This window comes from Lepidochelys kempii, chromosome 3 (genome assembly GCF_965140285.1).
Source record: "Lepidochelys kempii isolate rLepKem1 chromosome 3, rLepKem1.hap1, whole genome shotgun sequence".
Classification (NCBI taxonomy): Eukaryota; Metazoa; Chordata; order Testudines; family Cheloniidae; genus Lepidochelys; species Lepidochelys kempii.
The window spans coordinates 184,535,729-184,559,571 of record NC_136382.1 but is presented as its reverse complement, the minus strand read 5'-3'; the positions used below and the strand labels follow the sequence as shown (position 1 = coordinate 184,559,571).

The 23,843-nt window shown below is 44.2% G+C and overlaps 1 protein-coding gene across 6 annotated transcripts in view; it reads left to right on the top strand.

The window, feature by feature from the left end:
- Nucleotides 1-23,843, top strand: part of STON1 (stonin 1) — a 93,392-nt gene that overhangs the window by 14,054 nt on the left and 55,495 nt on the right. For 2 of the 6 annotated variants that reach the window (XM_073339231.2, XM_073339235.1), the window contains exon 2: nt 2,543-2,670. The exons of 3 other annotated variants lie outside the window; for them this stretch is intronic. The gene's annotated coding sequence lies outside the window, so the exon portion shown is untranslated. Of the gene's footprint in view, nt 1-2,537; nt 2,671-23,843 lie in introns of all 6 variants that reach the window. One more of the 6 variants, XM_073339233.2, reaches the window with a different exon arrangement.

Below are 23,843 nucleotides of genomic sequence, written 5' to 3'. Positions count from 1 at the left end.
CATCCCAGACCCACAACACTATGCAGTCCCACCAGTCTGTGCTTGTTTCCCAGGCCCAGAATCGGCATTCCACGCCATGAACCTGCCTAATTGACACCATGATGTGCACATTGCAGGGGCCCGTACTTTGTGAGAAGTCTATGTCCATGTCCTCATCACTCTCGTCACCGTGCTGCAGTCACCTCCTCCTCGCCTGGTTTCACTTTTCTTGCAGGTTATGGTTCTGCATATCCTGCTGGATAATGTGCGTGATGTTTATAGTGCTCATAATTGCCGTGGTGATCTGAGTGGGCTTCATGTTCCCAGTGCTATGGCGTCTGTGCTGAAAAAAGGCACAAAACTATTGTCTGCCGTTGCTCTGATGGAAGGAGGGGCGACTGACAACATGGCTTACAGGGTTGGCTTACAGGGAATTAAAATCAACAAAGGGGATGGCTTTGCATCAAGGAGAAACAGAATGGCCCCCCCAAGGATAGAACTCAAAACCCTGGGTTTAGCAGGCCATTGATTTCATGGAAGGAGGGAGGAGAAAATGAATACAAATCAAATCTGTTCTGTTTCTTGTTTTGATCCACTTCATCTATCTTTATACATCTTGCTGGCAGCAGATGGTGCAGTACGACTAGCCATCGTCATTTCCTGGGTGCTCGGCAGAAGATGGTGCAGTATGACTCCTGGCCATCGTCATCTCCTGGCTGCTCACCAGAAGACGGTGCAGTACGAATGCTGGCAGGACTGAATCTCCATGAGACGAAACTTAAAAAGGGAAATGACCTGGCTGAGTCACTCCCATGTCTGCCCAGGCGCCCCTGACCGACCTCACTGAGGTTGGCTAAAAGATCACCCAGGAGTACGGTGACGATGGCTACCAGTCATACTGCACCGTCTGCTGCCAAAAGGCAATGAGCTGCTGCTGTGTAGCTATGCAGGTCAGCCCGCAAGAAGTCCGCTCAGCTCACTGTCACCCTATGTCTCCTGGGTGCTGGCAGTGTCCCAGGTGGTATTTCGTACCAGGTGACATCATCACATTGTGAACGAGAAGCGGGCAGCAAATGTAAACAAATTTGTTTATCTGAGCAATTGGCTGAACAAGAAATAGGACTGAGACGACTTGTAGGCTCTAAAGTTTTACATGGTTTTATTTTTGAATGCAGTTATTTTTTGTACATAATTCCACATTTGTAAGTTCAACTTTCATGATAAAGAGATAGCACTACAGTACTTGTATTAGGTGAATTGAAAAATACTGTTTCTTTTGTTTTTTACAGTGTAAGTACTTGTAATCAAAAATAAATATAAAGTGAGCACTGTATACTTTGTATTCTGTGTTATAACTGAAATCAATGTATTTTAAAATATGGAAAACACCCAAAAATATTTAAATAAATGGCATTCTATTATTGTTCAACAGTGTGATTATTTGCGATTAATTTTTTTAATTGCGTGATTAATCACGATTAATTTTTTTTATCGTTTGACAGCCCTAGATACCATGGATACATCCTGCCTCATTTGCTTCTGAGTTATAAACCTCAAGTCCAGAGATGTACAATTTAGTCAAGGGGTCCTAAAGAGGGATATCAGAAGATATAGCACTTATGTTTAAAATAGACAGTCCAACAGTTATTCACTGTGGTAAAAGAAAAGAATAATATAATTTCATGATCTGGTTGGGAGAAATATCTTCAATATTTCCTCTCCATAGAGAGGATGCCTGTTGTAGCATTTTGGGATTCAGTACCACTGGTCAAGAACTTGCAGCAGAGAGAGAGAAAAATATTTGGTCTTGTATTAAGAGTACAGCTATGTACCATCAGCTAGTCATTTGTAATTCATTCTCCTAGTTAGTTTTAATGATATACATATTATTATATGGCAGTGGTTCTCAAACTTATTTGATCAGGCCCCCCCTTCTTTGTGTCTGTAGTCGTTTACGCCCCCTCTTCCCCCACAAGTACATATACCGCCACTGAGCTCTGAAGGCAAATGGAGAGAAGCAGCTGCTGGCTGGGTGCCAGCTCTGAAGACAGCTACATGCAAGCAGCAGCATAGAAGTAAGGGTTGCAATGTGAAAAGTGATATTAATCAATGGCACTTTTCACAGCAGACTTAGCATCCCATTGCCACCCTTCTGTGCTCCAGCTGCCCCCCGGAGCTGACAGCTGAAGCTTTGCTGCCTCCAGGTGCGGGACGGGGGAAGTGGGAAAAGGAAGGAGAGCCTGAGCCTGGGCTGCCTCCCGGTGAGGGATTGGGGGGGTGAGGATGGCAGGTGGAGGGGCTTCAGCTATCCCCTTTATCCCCCACCTCCTGGGTGTGCATGGCCCTTCTTCATGAGCCCCAGCTGGGACTGACAGCTAGGGCTCTTCAAAAAAAAAAAACCAACAACCCAAAAAAGCATAAAGCTCACACCTCTCTTGATCCATTCCCATGCCTCCCTTGGGAGGCCTGCTCCATAGTTTGAGAACTGTTGTCATGGTATTAGCCTTATGTATATTTTTCTTACCAAGAGATTTTTTTTCCTTCTTTTTTTTGACCAGAACAGCCCCACTTTTGCAACCTTCAGAATAGGCTGCATGACCTACCTGTTTACATAGGCTTTTCTTTGGGAGAGATGGACTTGCAAAGACTGAGTTGAGAAATTTTGTTTGGCGTTCAGACGATAGCAAACAGGTCTGTGTTTTCTTTTCTTGTATGATCTATGGGTATAGGCCCTTTTTTAATTGCTTTATATGAATTTTATAACATGCCTAAAACTGGACTATGGACAGTGAACAGATGTGAACTGGGGTCCTAGACAAATAACTTTTTAGTTTCTTCCACATCAATAGAGTGAGCTTTCCCCTTTACGAGGAGTGGAAGTTCATCTTCCAGCCTCTTGCAGCTCAGACGTGGGATATGGGTTGCAGAAGTAGAGGAGGGTTTTTGAAAGACTCAGCATCTACCAGCACTTCTCCATCCTAATGCCTCAAAATGTAGTGCTTAACAGTGGCTGCCTATGTAATATTCTTTAAATATTAGATATTTCTGTAAATTTTGTTTCTGATGTTAAACTCCGCAAAAAATCTTCTGGGGCAAGGTCTGTCATATTCTAATGCATGCCATAGCATCAGTTTATTAAAGTGTCTCATTGATCATATGGCATAAAAGGAGACCAGATTAAACCATATTTCATACATAGATTCTCCAGTCTACATTCTTGCTTATTATTGATGAGATGCCTCAGAGTATCTTTGCTTTTCCAATCAAGTCTGGTGGGTTTATTTTCCTTTTAAGTAAATTTTGAAATTACTTCAGATCTGAGCGTTAGGGGAAGCCTAATAGATTGGATTCAGAAACAGGAAAATATATTTTTTCAAAACAGACCAGGCTGTGTTTTGTGTGACTATTCCATAGCAAATATGGCAATTGTTTTGAACACAGTAAGCTTTGATGTAAGCCAAAAGGGAGTGTCTCATCTCTTTCTGTTGTAAACTAAAAGAGGTGATGTTTCTTCTGAGAATGAGAGGCCTACTTCAGCAGCAGCTAGAAAGAACAGGATAGATATTATAGATGGGAATCTGGCCGTAGACTACCAATGTCTACGTATTACCTTTTGAGATATTCTTGTATATTTTCAATTCCATGTGAATTTCATGACGGTTTATAGCCTTAACAGTTTTAGATTAGTTCTTTGAAAAATGTACTAGAAGCAAAGTTTTCCTTAGGCCAATGTTTGTTTACTTATTTATTTAGGTTTCTAAATGAGAAATGTCAGAGGCACTCATCCTAGCACTGGGTGCTCCTTCCAATATTTAAACTGTACAGTAATCATGCTGATCTGCTTCTATCCACTGTTGCCTACCTACAGAGTCATAATCCCCTTCCTCCTTATAACTTTTATACCATGATAATTAAAAATCCTGTCCAACCCTTATCCTGTCCTTATTCCAAGAAGAAAGATAAATTTTGGTGTGTATCCAGAAGAGTTATCAAATTGGATTGCATTCACATTGACTGTGGTGCCAATGGACCTTATAAGAACCTAAAATTCCTGGCACTGCTGGTCCAGGGAGAAAGTCAGGAGGTCCTCATGAAAATTGCCCTTCCAGCAGTGATTTTCGAGTGAGGAAGTGCAGTAGAGGAAAGTTCACAAAGCAGCCTAGCTGTTAGTCCTGAAAGGTGCTAGTTAGGTCCTGAAAGGCTGCTCCCAGACTAATGTAAACTGCTGTGATCTTTCTAGATCATTTGGACTAGGTGAGAGACTTTAGGAGATTTTTATGATATAGTCCATGCTTTCATTGCTGCCACCAGTGCAGCTGCAATGTCTGTAATGTTGCTATTGATTTTTCCAGTGTAGACAAATTCTAGCAATGAGAATTTAGATCATTCCCATGCACATCTTTCATATGAAAGTTGCAGTCATATTACTGGGCAAGCTTTCCTTTTGAGGTGGGACAAAGAAGAATTATAAAGACAGTTTTATGTGATGGGGGGGACTCTGCCTAGGTTTTTTTCCTTTAGTGCATTAGTATGAACGCAGTCTGAAAATTGAAAGCTTTTAATTCTCATGGCTCTTGGTGCCAATAGTCAAAAATTCCAAATTAAAGAGATTAGCTGCAAGCATGACAGTTCCTGAAAACCGGCTAATAACCAGGAGAAAATGCAGTATATACTACAAATTCACATGACTCTGTTGTCTCAGTATCTTTTCTGATATTGCAACAATTACTCTTTTTTTCTAAATATAGTGAAACAAGTAATATTGGGGAGGGGAAATAATCTGTAAATAGTACAAATGCAGGTAAAAAAAAGAAATTTCTCTCTTTCCAGCTGCCTCTGCCTTTTGTTTAGATGTACATTCTGTAAGTTTCCACTAGGGAATAATCTATTTGTATCTAGAGCAAGGAGGCAAAGAGTGCAACCCTCTAGTCACAAGCAAAACACAATGCAATTGTCTTTCTTTTTAGGAATAAAATCTAAGAAAAATACATGTAAATTGAGAAGCATTTTTTGAAGAGGGAGTCCTTTAAGCCCTGTTCAATTTTTCTTATAAACAAAACTACGATACCAAGAATACATCTTTAAAACCTGGTGCTTAAATATCCAGAGCGAAGGTGAAAATTCCATTCTAAATCTCCCGTATTGTGCCTAGACAGTACAATAGCTAGAAAACATTAGGGCAGAGGTTCTCACACTGTGGTCCGCGAGCTCCATTCAGGTGGTCCACGGATAGTTCCCTCTAAGGTGCACGCCTGGGTGGCTGCACATGAGAGGATGGAGGGCCACCCACCTAACTAGTGGAGCTGCGCAGGCGTGGCTCCACTAATTAGGTGCCTGGACCCTGGAGAAGATGCATATGTAAGGTGAGGTGGTGGCCTTGGGAGGAATAGGGGGTAGGTGGGAGGGGGCAGTGGGGTGAGAAGAAGGGGTGGGGGGAATTTGGGATGTGCAGGGCTGCAGCAGCCAGCGAAAGAGATGACTTTCCCCAGCTCCAGGGCTGCGGCTGCCAGGGAGAGAATCATAGAATCATAGAATATCAGGGCTGGAAGGGACCCCAGGAGGTCATCTAGTCCAACTCCCTGCTCAAAGCAGGACTGATCCCCAATTAAAGTTTGGCCTGGGTGACACCTCAACTCATGAGCCAGATTCAGAACTTGGTCCAAAATCTTATGTGGAACCCTGAAATTGTTTGTGTGTTTAGCACAGTGTACCCTCCAATCAGGGCCAAGGATTATTAGGTTTTGAAAAGTGCGGAAGAAAATGTGCATGATATATTAATCATTATCTGCACAAGGACTTACAATATACTTCACTGGAATATATTTTTATAGTCCAACTAAAACTTAAAAAGTTGGGGTTGAGAATGAAATCTCTGAAAGAACTAGAAATGGAACCAGAACCAGAATACTGAAGACCAAATACCATTAAGTTTTGGGGAAGTTTGGATATGAAACAAAAATGCAAAGCTTAGTTTTACTTCTAGAAAGATTCTAAGGGTATGTCTACACTACAAAATTAGGTCGAGTTTCTAGATGTCGATTTTTCAGAAGCGGTTTTATACAGTCGATTGTGTGCGTCCCCACTAAGCGCAGTAAGTCGGCGGAGTGCGTCCACAGTACCGTGGCTAGCGTCGACTTTCGGAGCGGTGCACTGTGGGTAGCTATCCCACAGTTCCCACAGTCTCTGCTGCCCATTGGAATTCTGGGTTGAGCTCCCAATGCCTTTGCATCAATGGTGAATGGTTCCACTGCTTCCGCTGCAACTCTGCTATCCTGATCTGCTGCAACTCTGCAGCAGACAGTGCAGTAGGACTGATAGCCATCCTCATCAGTGGTGTTTTGCTCGCTCCACGCTTCTGCTGCCACTCTGCTATCCTGATCTCCTGCGAGCTGGAGGCGTCTGTCTCAGGCTGCTCTCCCAGCCGGCAGCACCACGCGGTTGGACCTACTTCATCCTATCCCTTGCTCCCATGGCCCATGAAGCCTGGACAGTAGTAAGGAGCTCAACTATAGGCTGAACAAGAGCAGAATGGTGGTAGAATGTGCCTTTGGACGTTTAAAAGCTCACTGGCGCTGTTGGTCAGACCTCAGCGCAACCAACATTCCCATTGTTATTGCTGCTTGCTGTGTGCTCCATAATATCTGTGAGAGTAAGGGGAAGACATTTATGGCGGAGTGGGAGGTTGAGGCAAATTGCCTGGCGGCCGATTTTGAGCAGCCAGACACCGATTGGAAGAGCACAGCAAAGCGTGCTACGCATCACAGAGACTTTGAAAACCAGTTTCATGACTGCCAGGCTACGGTGTGACAGTTGTGTGTGTTTCTCCTTGATGCAAACCTGCCCCCTTTGTTGATTTTAATTCCCTGTAAGCCAACCACCCTCCCCTCCTTCGAAATAAAGTAACTATTGTTTTGAAACCATACATTCTTTCTTTATTAATTTAAAAAAAATTGAGATAACAGACAAGGTAGCCGTGGGTGGTTTTGGGTACATGTCGTCAGTGACCATTCCCTCCCTTCCTTCATGAAAGCAACAGCAGACAATCATTTCTTGCCGTTTTTCCTGGATTGCCCGCGCATACACTATAGCACTGCAAGCGGGAGCCCGCTTCAATCACTGCTGCAGTTGTGAGGATTGTAAACACCTTGCATTTGCCCTTGGAGATTTTGGCATATATATTGGCATTATGTCTTTTGGAACGGAGTTCTGATAGCACGGATTCTTCTCCCCATACAGCGATCAGATCCAGTTCCTCCCGTTCAGTCCATGCTAGAGCTCTTTTGCGATTCTGGGACTCCATGATCACCTGTGCTGATGAGCTCACCATCCTGGCCAAAGAGGAAATGAAATTCAAAAGCTCCCAGGGCTTTTCCTGTCTACCTGACTAGTGCATCTAAGTTGAAAGTGCTGTCCAGAGCCGTCACAATAGAGCACTCTGGGATAGCTCCCGGAGGCCAATACCGTCAAATTGCGTCCACACTACTCCAAATTCGATCCAGCGATGTTGATTTTAGTGCTAATCCCCTCGTCAGGGAGGAGTACAAAAATCAATTTTAAGAGCCCTGTAAGTCGACAAAAATGGCTTCATAGTGTGGATGGGTGCAGGGTTAAATGGACCTAATGCTGCTAAATTCGACCTAAACTCGTAGTGTAGACCAGGGCTAACAGTTCTTTCAGTCTATCCTTTAAAATGCATTGCTGAGAGAGAACCCTTATGCTGCTTGTTTTCTTATTCTATCCTGAAAAACCCTCTTTCACTTTTCCAGCTACTGAGAGGATATCAGGATCATCCTGTATAAAGTCCAGCCTCTGATAATCCAGGATGTCAAGTATCATTCCCTTTTTTCTTTTCTTTTTTAGTAATATTAAAAACCAAGAAATTAAATTACAACAATTATTCAGAAAATGCTACAGGTTGGATTCAATCTGATAAAACTAAGGATTTACTTGGGTTGATTAGGGTGAGTTAAAAATGAGTGAGTAAATTTATGTTAATGTATTTAAGTGAGACCCTGTGATTATTGAAGGGCAGGAGGAGCTCCCTTTTATGGACACCCAGCCAACCAGTAACTGTAATATCCCTCTTAGTAGCTGTTCTCTAATTGCTCTACCTGTAAATGGTTAAAACGTCTCTCTGCTACGCATAGGTAAAAGGAAGTGAGTGGACACCTGGCCAAAAGAGCCAATGGGAAGGCTAGAATTTTTTAAAATGGAGAAAAGACTCTTCTTTTGTCTGTCTGTTGTTGTTCCCCCTGGGAAAGGCGGACAGGGCAGAGCTATGCTGTAAGAAGCTTGGGACAGGTATGAAAAAAATCATCAGTATCATACGACTCATTTAAAACCCCAGATATGTAAGTAGATCAGCAAATGTCTAGGAAGACGTGATTAGGTTTATCCCTTTTATTTATTTATGGCTTGTGGACTTCTCTGTGCTAACCCCAGGTGCTTTTGTATTGCTTGTAACCTTTAAGCTGGACCTCAAGAAAGCTATTCTTGGTGCTTAATCCTTGTAGTTCCTCTTTTAAAATCTAGCAATAACCTGAGTTCCCAGATGTATTTTCTTTTCTTTTGGTTAATAAAATTTAAGTTTTTTAAGAACAGAATTGGATTTTTGTGTCTTTCGTGAGCTACAGCTTATGCTCAAATAAATTGGTTAGTCTCTAAGGTGCCACGAGTACTCCTTTTCTTTTTGCGAATACAGACTAACACGGCTGCTACTCTGAAACCTGTCATTATGCAAGGCACTGCATTTAGCCGTATGGAGTGGAAATCTATCAACTTCATGAGGAATGCATCCGATGAAGTGAGCTGTAGCTCACAAAAGCATATGCTCAAATAAATTGGTTAGTCTCTAAGGTGCCACTAGTACTCTTTTTCTTATTATTTTTTAGAATCCTTGCAGGCTCCCACCTTGTGCAGTCCAAGTGCCAGAGTGGGGAATTAGGCTTGACAGACCCTTATCATTTGAACACAGATTTTTTTTGGTGTGGTTTTAGTATTCTACAAATGGTATTTCCTGTCACATTTCTGCATTAAATATCACACATGCTTGTGATTTAGATGTTATGAGCTGCACAGCATATGTACTAATATAAGGTCAATGTCTTTGTGTACAGTTTTCCTGTGATTAAGAACTTGTGGGTTACATTTACATGGATCCCATTCTAGTTTTTCAAGAGTGAGAACTGGTATATTTAAAGCTCTGCTTCATTGCCATTTTCAAGGAAAAGTTTCTTAAAATTCCTCAAAAGGAGTGAATTGAAGCACTTCGTTTTAGGTTGTTTTTTAAAGAAAGATTAATTTGTTGAGCTCTGCATGTGGAAGGCAGCAGAGAAGTAACAGCAGTGGGATACAGCAATGTAAGACTGCAACTGCTTATTTTGTAAGCTGCAAATGGAATGGCACTAACACTACCCATTACAAATGCAGGGTGTGAATTCCCTTTTATTACTATATTATTAATTTTTTAAAAAATTCTTTTTTTCTTGGTGCTGTGGTCAGATCTAGAGTTCCATAAGTGGAGGTCAAATGAACTACAGCAGAATCTCAGAGTTACTAACACCTCAGGAATGGCGGTTGTTCGTAACTCTGAAATGTTCATAACTCTGAACAAAACATTATGGTTGTTCTTCCAAAAGTTTACAACTGAACATTGACTTAATACAGCTTTGAAACTTTACTATGCAGAAGAAAAATGCTGCTTTCCCTTAATTTTTTTAGTAGCTTACATTTAACACAATACTGTGCTGTATTTGTTGTTTTTTTTTTTGGTCTCTGCTTTTGCCTGATTGAGTACTTCCAATTCCAAATGAGGTATGTGGTTGACTGGTCAGTTCATAACTCTGTTGTTCATAACTCTGAGGCTTCACTGTACTATATATATATGAATATTTCCTTTTTATTTTGTATATATGTAGTATTTTTATTTCCAATATCTCGAAAAGTAATAAGGAAAAGCTGCATTCATGCTGAAAGGCATATGAATGGCATAAATACAGATGAGAGAGAGATGCATGTGGAAAAATGTTTTTCTTCATAGACATTTATTGACTGAAGTTAAATATTTCACAGGTAAAAAGACTGGAGCTTTAAAACAAAATCTGGTGGAAAAAGCTGTAACTTCATGTTCAGACAGAAAAAATGTGTGGAAAGGCAATAACTGTGGATAGAAGAATAGATACAAACATTAACATGTGGAATAACTGACATTGAAAAGATGCAGTGTCAGTGATGGGAAGGGGAATAGTTCACAAAGTGCTGTTTGGGAAAAATATGTTTGTTTTATGTAATATATATGTATGTACTTACAGTCACATTTTATATTTTGTCATTTTTTTCACTTATGCTAGTCCGTGTTTAACAACTTTTGTGTGTCAAAATAGTTAAATGAAAGGGTTATGCTTTGTCCTACTCAATTCAAGACCTGTCTCTGCACTCTCCTGAGTGTTTCAATAGAATTTCTCTTTCGATCACTTCCTTTCTGCCCATTCATCATCTTCTCCTGCTCCCATAACTTACTTGTCTCTTGTAACCTCCCTTTGAGCTCTAATGCAGAACTTCTGTGCCCAGTCCCACCACCCTCCAACTTGTTGATGTGCCCCAGGATGCTTTGCTCCTGATTTTCAGAGCAAAAGTGATGCTCTGAGTGAGTACTACCCCACCTGCGATTTAAGAAAAAGTAGCAAGGTATTTTGGGATGATGCCATCTTGTCTGTGGAAAACAGACCATGTAATTTTGAGATTGCAGGAGTAAGATGATAGGAGGGGAGACGGGAAAAGAGGTGAATGAAGAAGGCTGGCAACTAAAGGGGAGTGGCTGAAACAGTAGAAAAAATGGTAATGATGTGGGGAGGAAATGACCCAGGTTTTCTGTCCATTTGCTAAACTTCAAACTTATATGCAGTGTTTGAGTGGATAATAGAGACTCTAATGGATCCTAACTACAATGCAACCATTTGGAACTCCCTCTCTTTTGAGAGGTGGAGGAGGAATCTTACTAAAAGTAACTACTGTACTGCAAATATTTTTTGTGAAGAAAAAGGTTTAGAGTTCAAAAAATAATGAGAGACTAAAACAACTCCATTCTAAATTCTTGTTTGTTCAGCAATAAAATGAGCACAAAGTTTGTCATAGTCCAGGATGCATTCCTAAATTTTAAGATGGCCCAAAAGAAATTGCAAAGTTTATGGCACAACATACAAATTCATTTGGCTGAACTCTTTCCTTTTTAGAAACAAACTGGTTTTCTAATCCTTGCAGACTAGGAATGGCTTGTATGGCTATATGACACATACTTCAGATAAACAAATTGATTATATAGCTGTGAAGGGAAAATGCTTCCAAGTAACTGTTGTCTAATCCTAAATTATATAGAAATATACATGCAGGTGGTACAATGAGTAGGAACACTCCCATTCTTGTGCTTTCATGCAGACATGAATGTGTACTGACATAATGAGGATATCCTTTCTAGAATGAACAGCATTTGTACAAGCCCTGTGGTGTTTCATTGTATTTTGTTTCCTTATAATAATTAGAGATTTATTTCTTGTTTCTTCATCAACCACAAGGAGTGGAGGGGGGAGAACTCTTTGTGGACACTATATCTAATATAGGGATATAATGTTATGTGTTTCGTGTTTTAAATTATACATTAAAAATTAAAGTCCAGGTTAACTCTTTACTTCAGTGATACTCAGATCTGAGGGGTTCAGGAGCCATATTAGCAATCAGCATTACCCAAAAGAACCATAGTAGTGTGAATTCATTGTTTAATTTACTATTTTATATATATAAACTATATATACACTATTTTATTTATATATATATATATATATAGTGACAGGGTCAGGCCAGATGGCTATAGGAGAGTAATAGAAGGCAGATATATTAGCCCCAGGCTAAGTAGGTCCCTTTTCCCTGGGTAAGGTAACAGGGAAGGTTCCAGAACAATCAGGAACCTTCTAGAGACAATTAAGACAGGCTGATTAGAACACCTGCAGCCAATCAAGAAGCTGCTAGAATCAATTAAGGCAGGCGAATCAGGGCACCTGGGTTTTAAAAAGGAGCTCACTTCAGTTTGTGGTGTGCGTGTGAGGAGATGGAGGCAAGAGGCACTAGGAGCTGAGAGTGAGAACGCGGACTGTTGAAGGACTGAAGTGTACAAGCATTATCAGACACCAGGAGGAAGGTCCTATGGTGAGGATAAAGAAGGTGTTGGGAGGAGGCCATGGGGAAGTAGTCCTGGGAGTTGTAGCTGTCGCACAGCTGTTCCAGGAGGCACTCTAGACAGCTGCATTCCACAGGGCCCTGGGCTGGAATCCGAAGTGGAGGGCGGGCCCGGGTTCCCCCCAAATCCTCCCAACTCCTGATCAGACACAGGAGGAGTTGACCTGGACTGTGAATTCAGAAAAAAGGCCAAGCTGAGGGCTGCTGTGAAGCTCCAAGGCGAGCAAATCCGCCAATAAGTGCAAGACCCACCAAGGTAGAGCAGGAACTTTGTCACTATATATATATATATATATATATATATATATATATATAATTATTCTCTCAATAAAATAACTGACCAAGTATTCTACAATTGGTTAATAACGTAGCTTGTGTGATTTAATTATTAACCAATGTTTTAATAACATGCTGCAAAGAGCCACAGGAGATACATTAAAGAGCCGCTTGTGGCTCGCGAGCCTCAGTCTGAGTATCACTGGTGAGGTGGAAAATTAACCACGCGTTGTGTTTGAATGAGAACAGCCTGAGATTCCTTTATTGTAATACAAGCGTGAAGGGAGAGACAGCTAGCCAGGAGCTGCTCTATTTTCCATATACTTCAACAAACTTATATAGGGTTTTCAGTGGCATTTTGAACAATACACTTCCGCATGGGTAGTTTTCCAACAGACCCTATCAATTATGCCTTATAAGGACAATATCATACATATTGCATCAATAAGCAACTTTTCTAGTTTAAGCCAAGTGCAGTTGACTGTAGGCCATGGGTTGTATATTGCAATATTGCAGTTAGGGTCTTTTTAAGCAGAACTGGCTGGATAGTCAGGGGCTTTTAGAAACCCCTCTGCTGTCATAGCATCTCTTGGCCACCCACTTGTATACTCATATGACCTTTTCTCATTCTTCCATAGCGCATACAGTAATTCTGCAATAGGAAGATTTAGGTCAAAGGACCTTAGTAGTTTTTTTCTTCCACACTGGTTTACTGCTTGAATTCTCATACAGATTACATTTTATGATCATAGAATCATAGAAGATTAGGGTTGGAAGAGACCTCAGGAGGTCATCTAGTCCAACTCCCTGCTCAAAGCAGGACCAACACCAACTAAATCATCCCAGCCAGGGCTTTGTCAAGCCGGGCCTTAAAAACTTGTAAGGACGGAGATTCCACCACCGCCCTAGGTAACCCATTCCAGTGCTTCACCACCCTCCTAGTGAAATAGTGTTTCCTAATATCCAACCTAGATCTTCCCCACTGCAACTTGAGACCATTGCCCCTTGTTCTGTCATCTGCTACCACTGAGAACAGCTGAGCTCCATCCTCTTTGGAAGCCCCCCTTTAGGTAGTTGAAAGCTGCTATTAAATCCCCCCTCACTCTTCTCTTCTGCAGACTAAACTGGCCCAGTTCCCTCAGCCTCTCCTCGTAAGTCATGTGCCCCAGCCCCCCAATCAGTTTCATTGCCCTCCGCTGGACTCTCTCCAATTTGTCCACATCCTTTCTGTAGCGGGGAGCCCAAATCTGGATGCAATACTCCAGATGTGGCCTCACCGGTGCAGAATAGAGGGGAATAATCACTTCCCTCAATCTGCTGGCAATACTTCTACTAATGCAGCCCAATATGCCGTTAGCCTTCTTGGCAACAAGGGCACACTGCTGACTCATATCCAGATTCTCATTCACTGTAATCCCCAGGTTCTTTTTTGCAGAACTGCTGCTTAGCCAATCGGTCCCCAGTCTGTAGCGGTGCATGGGATTCTTCCATCTAAGTGCAGGACACTGCACTTGTTCTTGTTGAACCTCATAAGATTTCTTTTAGCCCAATCCTCCAATTTGTCCAGGTCACTCTGGACCCTATCCCTACCCTCCAGCATATCTACCCAGGGTTGTGGGTTCAATCCTTGAGGGGGCCATTTATGTATCTGGGGCAAAAAATTGGGGATTGGTCCTGTTTTGAGCAGGGAGTTGGACTAAATGACCTCCTGAGGTCCCTTCCAACCCTGATATTCTATGATTCTATCTCTCCCTGCAGCTTAGTGTCATCGGCGAACTTCCTGAGGGTGCAATCCATCCCATCATCCAGATAAGCATACTAATGCTTATATCAGAGGAATATTTCAGTTAAACCTAATTTATTTACTGATTGAATGAATTGTACTTTTCCAGACTCCCAGCCAAATCAATGCTCAGCAGCATGAATATTACACTACTTCTTGGACTTGTGCCTAAAGTCAAGTGTAAAAGAGTCTCTTTATAAACAACGAGGCCTATAAACCACCCTGAAAAGGGTTTGGATTTGCTAATCTAAAATGTTTCTTCTATGTGCCCACATGTCTGCAGTCTGACAGGTTAAGTCAGAAGCTGAAATAATTTTGAGTATTTTGGGTGTTTTCATCATCTTCAGTTCCCTGTATCTGATCTTCACTTCTTTTAGTTAAGAGTCATCCCACATATTACAAGCAAAATATAATCTACACACAAAATAAATAGAAAAGGAGTACTTGTGGCACCTTAGAGACTAACAAAAGTAGTTATTAATTATTTCTCTTTAGCCAAAATGTGACTTCAGGCCTTATTTACTGCTCACCATCCAAACCCTGCATTGAATACAGAATTATTAATTTTCTCATGGGCTTTTCTGTGGCACTTATTACCATAGTATCTGAGCATTTCACAAACATGAATGAATGTATGTTCACAACACCAGTAGGTGTTATAATGGAGGAGCTGATGCACAGAGAGATTAAGGCCAAAATTGTCAAAAGTATCTACTATATTGTCTTTCCTCCCCACTGACCCAGAGGTCATTCGCAGGGTTTGGACCTGTAGATCCCCAGCACACTAATGGAGTAACAGATGGTTGTATGAGGCTGTTATCTCACTGTGGACCAGCCGCCAGAGGCTGATGGGACACATTTTGCTAGTGGGATTCACAGCTCTTTGCTGACACCAAAGGAATGTTGAGACTCAGGAATCCTGGGTTCCATTCCAGGTTTTGGAGGGGAAGTGTGCTCAAATGGTTGCCCTTCATTCCCTGTCCCTTAGCATGCACCTACCTATTTCTTCTCCCCTGCCACTATGCCACACCAACTGCCTGTCTTTGTCCCGCACCTTACCCCCTCAGCCTGTCTCCATACCCCTTTGCACCTATCTCCACCAGAATTCAAGCCCTGTCACCTCAGGCATAGCCTGTGTCTTCCCTGACCCAGCAACCTGTCCCTGTCTCTCTGCAGCCCCATGTCCCTCTCCCTGAAGATACAATGCTTTGCTAGTGACAAGCAGCAAAACCCTCCAGGTGCTGTTATCACTCAGCACAACAGCATGTGGATCCCCACACCCAGCTAGATTGCATGAATGCTCCCAGAGCCATTCACAAATTACTCAGAGAAAGGCACCAGCTAATTCCCTCCAGTTCCCCAGCCTTACACCCTGGAGCTGTACTGTCTTGCCCTGGTCAGAAGCCCAACCAGTGTAAGTTTATTACCCAGTCCACCCCTCCCTCAATGTGGAGAGATCATGCCCTAGCCTTTTAACTTGAGCTGAGATTTCCCAAGCACTTTAAGAAAAATACACTGTTTTTAAGTAAAGTATAACACAAATTTATTAACTACAGAAAGATAGATTTTAAGTGATTATAAGTGGTAGGCATAAGACGTCAGAGAGTTCACACAGAAGATAAAAGATAAGTGCACAATCTAAATATTAAACCTTATTACACTAGGCAGTATTTAGATTGAGCAATTTTCTTACCCCATTGGATGTTACAGTTCTTAATACACAGGTCTCAATACAACCAGTTTCCTCAGTTGAAGTCTTCATCTTCTCAGCATTCTTGTTGCTTCCAGCGTAGATGGGGGAGGAGAAAGGAAAAAGCATGATGCCACTCTCCGCTATTTTATATCCTTAGTTCATGTGCCTAGAAGACACTTGCCCAGACATGTCCGGGTGAGTTTTGCTGAGTCACTGGATTGAGCAGTCCCTGTTGTGGTCTTGTGCAACTGTCATTGAATTGTAAATCCCTTGATTACAACTCCCCTGGTGATTAATGGTTGGTTAACACCCTCCTGGGTGGGGAACACCACCCTTGTAATAGAGACTCTCAAACTGACAACATATTTCAGTAACAACCATACAGAAAAATATCATAACTTCATACACATTAATGACATACATACTGGTACAGAGCAGTGGGTTTCAGCAGATCATGACATTTCATATAATATCATACATGGCATGCTTTGCATGAAATATCACAACCACATATGAATGATGAAATGGGAGTTACAGGGTGCTCTTTTGAGGTACATTATGTTACAGGTGTCCTCCCTGCTTTTGGTTTCTGTGTCTCATACAACAGCGGCCCCCTGCTGAGAGAAGGAGCAATTTTAGGGAAAGTCCTGATTAGCTCCTCTAGTATGTTAGTTTGGAGAATTTAGCTCCCAACCTGTAACTGTTCTACCACTTCACCTCTCTTGCCATATGAAAGAAGAAGATTAACAATGTTCAAATAACCAAGTCCAGATTAGTGAGCTGATTGGTAGCTTCGGGAGTGGCTTGATGTAAATCTGGGATGCCACTGGCAAACAAAGCGGGCACTGATTTACAACATGGTCCATAGTTTTGGTGGTATCCACAGTCACGCTGTGTGTTGTCTCTCATCTTCCAAAGATGTAAGAGATGACAGCATCTACCATGCAATGTTCTAAAATATTCAGTGCAGACCATTGTTTCTGGGGTAGGTTCGAAGTTGTTTTTCAGAGTTGGCAATTAGGTGTGTGTTTTAGACATTAGCATTATCCTAGAAAACTTTCCAAAGTGCCTCAGAATTGCATGAGGATGCTTTAGGAACTTTAGTGCAATCCCAAAAAGGCTTGCGAGATTTCAGACAGGTCTTTGGAAGGTTCTGGAGGTCCTCATGAAATGTCTACTGAGGAGGTGCAAGTTGCATTTTTTTTATTATACGTAGCACACACCTTCTCCACACATACAACCCTATGTTAAGAATAGGGCTGTCGATTAATCGCAGTTAACTCACGCAATTAACTACAAAAAATTAATTGCGATTAAAAATTAATTGTGATTAATCGCAGTTTTAATTGCACTGTTAAACAATAGAATACCAATTGAAATTTATTAAGTATTTTTGGATGTTATTCTACATTTTCAAATATATTGATTTCAATTACAACACAGAATACAAAGTGTACAGTGCTCACTTTATTATTTTTTATTACAAATAATTGCACTGTAAAAATGATAAACAAAAGAAACAGTATTTTTCAGTTCACCTCATACAAGTACTGTGGTGCAATCACTTTATCATGAAAGTGCAACTTACAAATGTAGATTTTTTTTTTGGTTACATAACCACTCAAAAACAAAACAATGTAAAACTTTAGAACTGACAAGTCCACTCAGTCCTACTTCTTGTTCAGCCAATCGCTAAAACAAACAAGTTTGTTTACATTTACAGGAGATAATGCTGCCCGCTTCTTATTTACAATGTCACCTGAAATTGAGAACAGGCATTTGCATGGCACTTTTGTAGCTGGCACTGCAAGATATTTACATGCCAGATATGCTAAACATTCATATGCCTCTTCATCCTTCGACCGCCTTTCCAGAGGACATGCTTCCATGCTGATGATGCTTGTTTAAAAAAAAAGTGTTAATTAAATTTGTGACTGAAGTCCTTGGAGGAGAGTTATATGTCTCCTGCTCCATGGTTTGACCTGCATTCTGCCATATATTTTGTGTTATGGTAGTCTCGGATGATGACCCAGCATATGTTGTTTGATTTAAAAACACTGTCACTACAGTGTGACAAAACACAAAGAAGCTTCCATTATCAGATTTCTTGATAAAATCTGATTTTATCTGATCAAGATTTCTTGACCCAAGGTTTAAGAATTTGAAGTGCCTTTCAAAATCTGAGAGGGAGGAGGTGTGGAGCATGCGTTCATAAGTCTTAGAAGACCAACACTTCAACGCAGAAACTACAGAACCCAAACCACCAAAAAAGAAAATCAACCTGGTGGCATCTGACTCAGATGATGAAAATGAACATGCATCAATCTGCACTGCTTTGGATCGTTGTTGAGCAGAACTAGTCATCAGCATGGATGCATGTCCTCTGGAATGGACGTATAAAGCATGAAGGGACATATGAATCTTTAGCGCATCTGGCACATAAATATCTTGTGATGCCAGCTACAAGAATGCCATGCGAACGCCTGTTTTCCCTTTCAGATGACATTGTAAACAAGAAGCAGACAGCATTATCTCCTGCAAATGGAAAAAATATGTTTGTCTGAGTAATTGGCTGAACAAGAAGTAGGAATGAGTGGACTTGTAAGCTCTAAAGTTTCACATTGTTTTATTTTGGAATGCAGTTATTCTTCGAGTGATTGCTCATGTGTATTTCACAATAGGTGTGCTTGCTCACCATGTGCACCAGTGCTGGAAGTTTTTCCCCTAGCAGTACTCGTAGGGGAGTGCTCCTAGCGATCACTGGAGTGGCATCTCCGTGGCATGGTATAAGGGGCGCTGTGCCCTCCCCCCACCCTTAGTTCCTTCTTGTCACCAATGAAGGTGCTTCGGAACTGCTCTGCTCCAGCTTGTCTGCAGCTTTCCTCCAGGACGCTTGTTCGTTCAGTGTAGTAGTACCTGTAGTTGAAGTAGTTAGATTAGTTTAGTTTAGTTTAGTGCGCCCGGGGCTGGACATGCCCCGTGCCCCGGGTTTTAAGTCATGTGACACCTGTAGGCTGCCGATGCCTGTGAGTGATCCACACGCAGACTGTTTACAGTGTTTGGGTGAAACCCATCTCAGCGATCACTGCAAGATTTGCAGGTCGTTCAAGCCTCGGACCAAGAGAGAAAGAGACATTCAGCTCTGGGCCATCCTGATGGGGTTGGCGCTGACCCTGACTCCGACGCGCCGCTCCGAGTCAGCACCAGATACCACGGTGTCAGTGTGTGGCGACCCCCTGGCGCCATCTACCAGTCAGCACCACTCCCCGTCCGCGGGGCACGCCAAGAAGGCTAAGAAGAGGCCTTCTCTGCGGTGGCACCGGGGGAGAGGCTAGACCCATATTGGGCAGTTCTAGGTCCCCATCGGCCTCTAGGCCTCGGACTCAGGTCCAGGCTTCTCCAGATGTCCGGATGCCCTTCACTCCGGAGCCCCTGCAAGCGGCCCAGGACGTTAAGTCCATGCTGATACCAGAGGCACTGCCAAATCTGGCTCCACGGTCCAGAGGCAAGCCACCTCTGGGATCTCTGCAGTTGCCCCCGGCTTGGTACCATTCGCAGTCGAGGGAATGTTCCCAACACCATTCGCTGCTCAGTGACCATCCCGTGCGTAGTCCACGGCGGTCACTGTCAACCCCCACCAGGTTGTCTGGCTGGGTTCCGACTGACAGGGGCTCCAGGCACTGCTCCGCCTTGAAGAGTGCATACCATCAAGACCAAGGCAGACAGCACCGAAGGTCCTCATCTCCAAAGTGCTATCTTAGCCAGTTGTAACATGAACGTTGATGCTGTTCCTATTCGTCATCTTGTTCCAGGACCCCACCATGGCACCGCTCCTGCAGTCCTGGGAGTCAATTACCAGCACCTTCCCATCACGGATCCACCTGCCAGAGACGATTGTGGAGCAGCTGCAACCGACAGTACCGTTCCTCCACATCGGGATCACGGTCTTGTGGTCAGCACCATTCCTGATGCCAACACTCCTCCAGGTCCAGGGACAGTGGCAGGTTGCATGCCAGCCTGGCCTCCCTTCGTAGTCATCAATCAACGGGAGAGGCCAGTCAGGCTGAACAGCCTGCTCCGCCGGTGCCACAGCAGGTGCAGGTGCAGTGGCCCCAGGCTCCATGGCTGGCACCCAATGGTACCAATGGGCCCCTTGGCTACCGATGCAGCCCCCGGTGGGGGCCTGCTTGTTAGCCAGAGCCTCGGAACGGCTGTCAGCATCCCTTTCCCAGCCTCCAAGGAAGGAGTTGGTGGGACGTGCATCTTCAGTGTCGGTGCCGGTGGACACGCGAAGTACCGCGCCTGCCTCCTCACTCTCCCCTGATGAGGCAATTACGGCCCCTCCTGCCTCCTTTCCACAGGAGGACTCTAAAGCCCACCAGGAACTATTGAAAAGGTGGCATCAAGCCTCAACTTTCAGGCTGAGGAGGTGGAGGAGCTCTCAGACTCCCTCTTCAACTTCTTATCTGCTTCGGTACCAGGCAGAGCATCCCTTCCACTCCACGAAGGGGTGGCAAAAACCTCAACTGCCTGGCTTCCTTTCCCTCCATCTCTAAGAGAGCGGAACGCAAGTACTTTGTGCCTGCCATGAATATCTGTACACCCACCCTGCCCCTACCTCTCTGGTGGTCGTGTCGATCAACCACAGGGAGTGGCAGGGCCAACCAGCCCCTATTCCAAAAAATAAAGATTCAGGCTGGATTTATTTGGGAGAAAACTTTATTCGTCCTTGTCATAAATATAAAGGGAAGGGTAAACCCCTTTGAAATCCCTCCTGGCCAGGGGAAAGCTCCTCTCACCTGTAAAGGGTTAAGAAGCTAAAGGTAACCTCGCTGGCACCTGACCAAAATGACCAATGAGGAGACAAGATACTTTCAAAAGCTGGGAGGAGGGAGAGAAACAAAGGGTCTGGGTCTGACTGTAGTCGTCTTGGCCAGGGACAGAACAGGAATGGAGTCTTAGAACTTTTAGTAAGTAATCTAGCTAGGTATGTGTTAGATTATGATTTCTTTAAATGGCTGAGAAAAGAATTGTGCTGGATAGAATAACTATTTCTGTCTGTGTATCTTTTTTGTAACTTAAGGTTTTGCCTAGAGGGGTTCTCTATGTTTTTGAATCTAATTACCCTGTAAGATATCTACCATCCTGATTTTACAGGGGGGATTTCTTTATTTCTATTTACTTCTATTTTTTATTAAAAGTCTTCTTGTAAAACACTGAATGCTTTTCCATTGTTCTCAGATCCAAGGGTTTGGGTCTGTGGTCACCTATGCAAATTGGTGAGGCTTTTTATCCAACATTTCCCAAGAAAGGGGGGGTGCAAGTATTGGGAGGATTGTTCATTGTTCTTAAGATCCAAGGGTCTGGGTCTGTAGTCACCTAGGCAAATTGGTGAGGCTTTTTACCAAACCTTGTCCAGGAAGTGGGGTGCAAGGTTTTGGGAAGTATTTTGGGGGGAAGGACGCGTCCAAACAGCTCTTCCCCAGTAACCAGTATTAGTTTGGTGGTGGTAGCGGCCAGTCCAAGGATAACGGGGGTAATATTTTGTACCTTGGGGAAGTTTTGACCTAAGCTGGTAAAGATAAGCTTAGGAGGTTTTTCATGCAGGTCCCCACATCTGTACCCTAGAGTTCAGAGTGGGGGAGGAACCTTGACAGTCCTCAAGTTTCCAGTTACAGGTGGCGAACCATCAGGCTCTCCTGGGTCGGTATGAGTTCAATCTATAGGGCTCTCTGCCCAAATTCAAGGACTCCCTCCAGGAGCGTGACAGGAATGAGCTCAAAGCTATGGTGGGGGAAAGTGTCGTGGCTCCTGCTGTCTGGGCTGTCCAGTGAGGCACAGAACTCCTTGCAGGACTTCCCATTTGACAGCAATGCCCTGTTTGCAGAACAGGTGGACATAAAACTACACGGCCTAAAAGATTCCCACACTATGCTTAAGACACTTGGCCTCTATGTTCCGGCTCTGGCTAGGCCACCCACTCTAAATATGAGCCCCCTTATAAAAAGTCGGGGAACTATATGAAACGCCCGCAGAGGCAGTCCCGGTCTGCCCCGCAGCCTGGGTCCTCCAAGGGCAAACAGGCGGGGAAATGGCAGTTTTGACAGGTTGCCTGTGGGCAACCTACCAGTTCACATCAGAGATCCACCCGCAATAAAGCTTCCCTTCTCCAACTGGTTCGGTGCTTTTCTCCCAGAGTGGTCACAGCTGACCTCGGACCGATGGGTCCGCAACACCATTTCCTGGGGCTACACCCTCCAGTTTACCTCTACCCCACCCAACCACCCTCCGCCCCTCCTGGGGGACCCCTCTCACGGGGCCCTGCTTGAGCAGGAGGTGGGGCAGCTCCTTGGCTTAGGAGCGGTGGAAGTGGTGCCAGCGGAGTTCAAATGCAAGGGGTACTACTCCCGCTATTGCCTTATCCCAAAAGCCAAATGGGGGCTCAGGCACATCCTGGACCTGCGAGGCGTGAACCAGTACATGATAAAGCTCAAGTTCTGCATGGTCTCTCTGGCCCCCATCATCCCCTCCGTGGATCCCGGGGACTGATACGCCGCCCTTGATCTGCAGGACGTGTACTTCCACATCCATATATTCGAGGGGCACAGGCGCTTCCTCCGTTTCACTGTTGGGCAGAAACACTACCAATTTATGATCCTCCCGTTTGGCCTGTCCACTGCTCCCAGGGTATTCACAAAGTGCATGTCTGTGGTGGCAGCCTACCTCAGACGTTGTGGGGTCCAGATCTTCCCTTATTGGATGACTGGCTGGTCAAGCTTCCGCTCGCAGGTGCGGGATCACGTGGCGCTCCTCCTGTCCACATGCGCCACTCTAGGCCTGTTGGTGAATGACACCAAGTCCACATTAGTCCCGGTACAGCGCATAGAGTTTATCTGGCAGTCCTGATATCCTAGCGCAGTCCTGAACACCATGTCGGCCAGGACCTCCCTCCCACCAGACAGGTTCGAGACCTTGAAAGGGCTAATTGACACAGTCACAAGGTTATCAGTGATGACAGCCAGAGCATGTCTCCAGCTCCTGGGTCACATGTCAACGTGCACATATGTGGTTTGCCACACCAGACTCAGGATGAGGCCTCTCCAGCTCTGTTGGTCTTGGTCTTCTCCCAGGCCAGAGACAGGATGGACAAGGTCCTCACTGTTCCCGAGCCGGTGATTGCCTCCCTACAATGGTGGTCCTCCTCAGGGCCCGTTCAGGGGTAGGCCCCCATTGGTGGAGCTGGTGTCGCATGCTTAGGACCTGGGGTGGGGAGCCCATGTGGGGGATGTTCAGACCCAAGGTCTGTGGTCTGCACAGGACCTTGCCCTGCATATAAACGTTAAGGAATTCAGGGTGGTCCAGCTGGCGAGCATGGCCTTCCGCTCGCACCTGGAAGGCAGAGTGGTCAGAGTTCTCACAGACAATACGGCCTCGGTGTTTTACATCAGCAGGCAAGGCATGGCCTGCTCCTCTGGCAGGAAGCCCTCAGGGTGTGGGACTTCTGTATAGCCCACGACATTTGCCTACAAGCCTACCACCTACCAGGCGCCTGGAACTCGTGGGTAGATCGCCTGAGCTGAGACTTCTCCTCTCAGCATGAGTGGTCTCTACACCCAGAGGTGGTGCACAGACTTTTCCAAGAGTGGGAAACTCCCCAGGTGGACCTGTTCGTGTCTCGGCAGAACCGCTGGTGTCCCCAGTTCTGCTCGGGGGGTGGGGGCGGCTGGGAATGGGTGCTATCTCTGATGCCTTCCTCCTATCCTGGTCAGGCCAATTTCTCTATGCCTTCTCCATGATCCCACTGATCGGCAAGGTCCTGGAAAAGATAAAGATGGACAGGGCCCAGGTCCTCCTGATTGGCCCGGTGTGGCCCAGGCAACATTG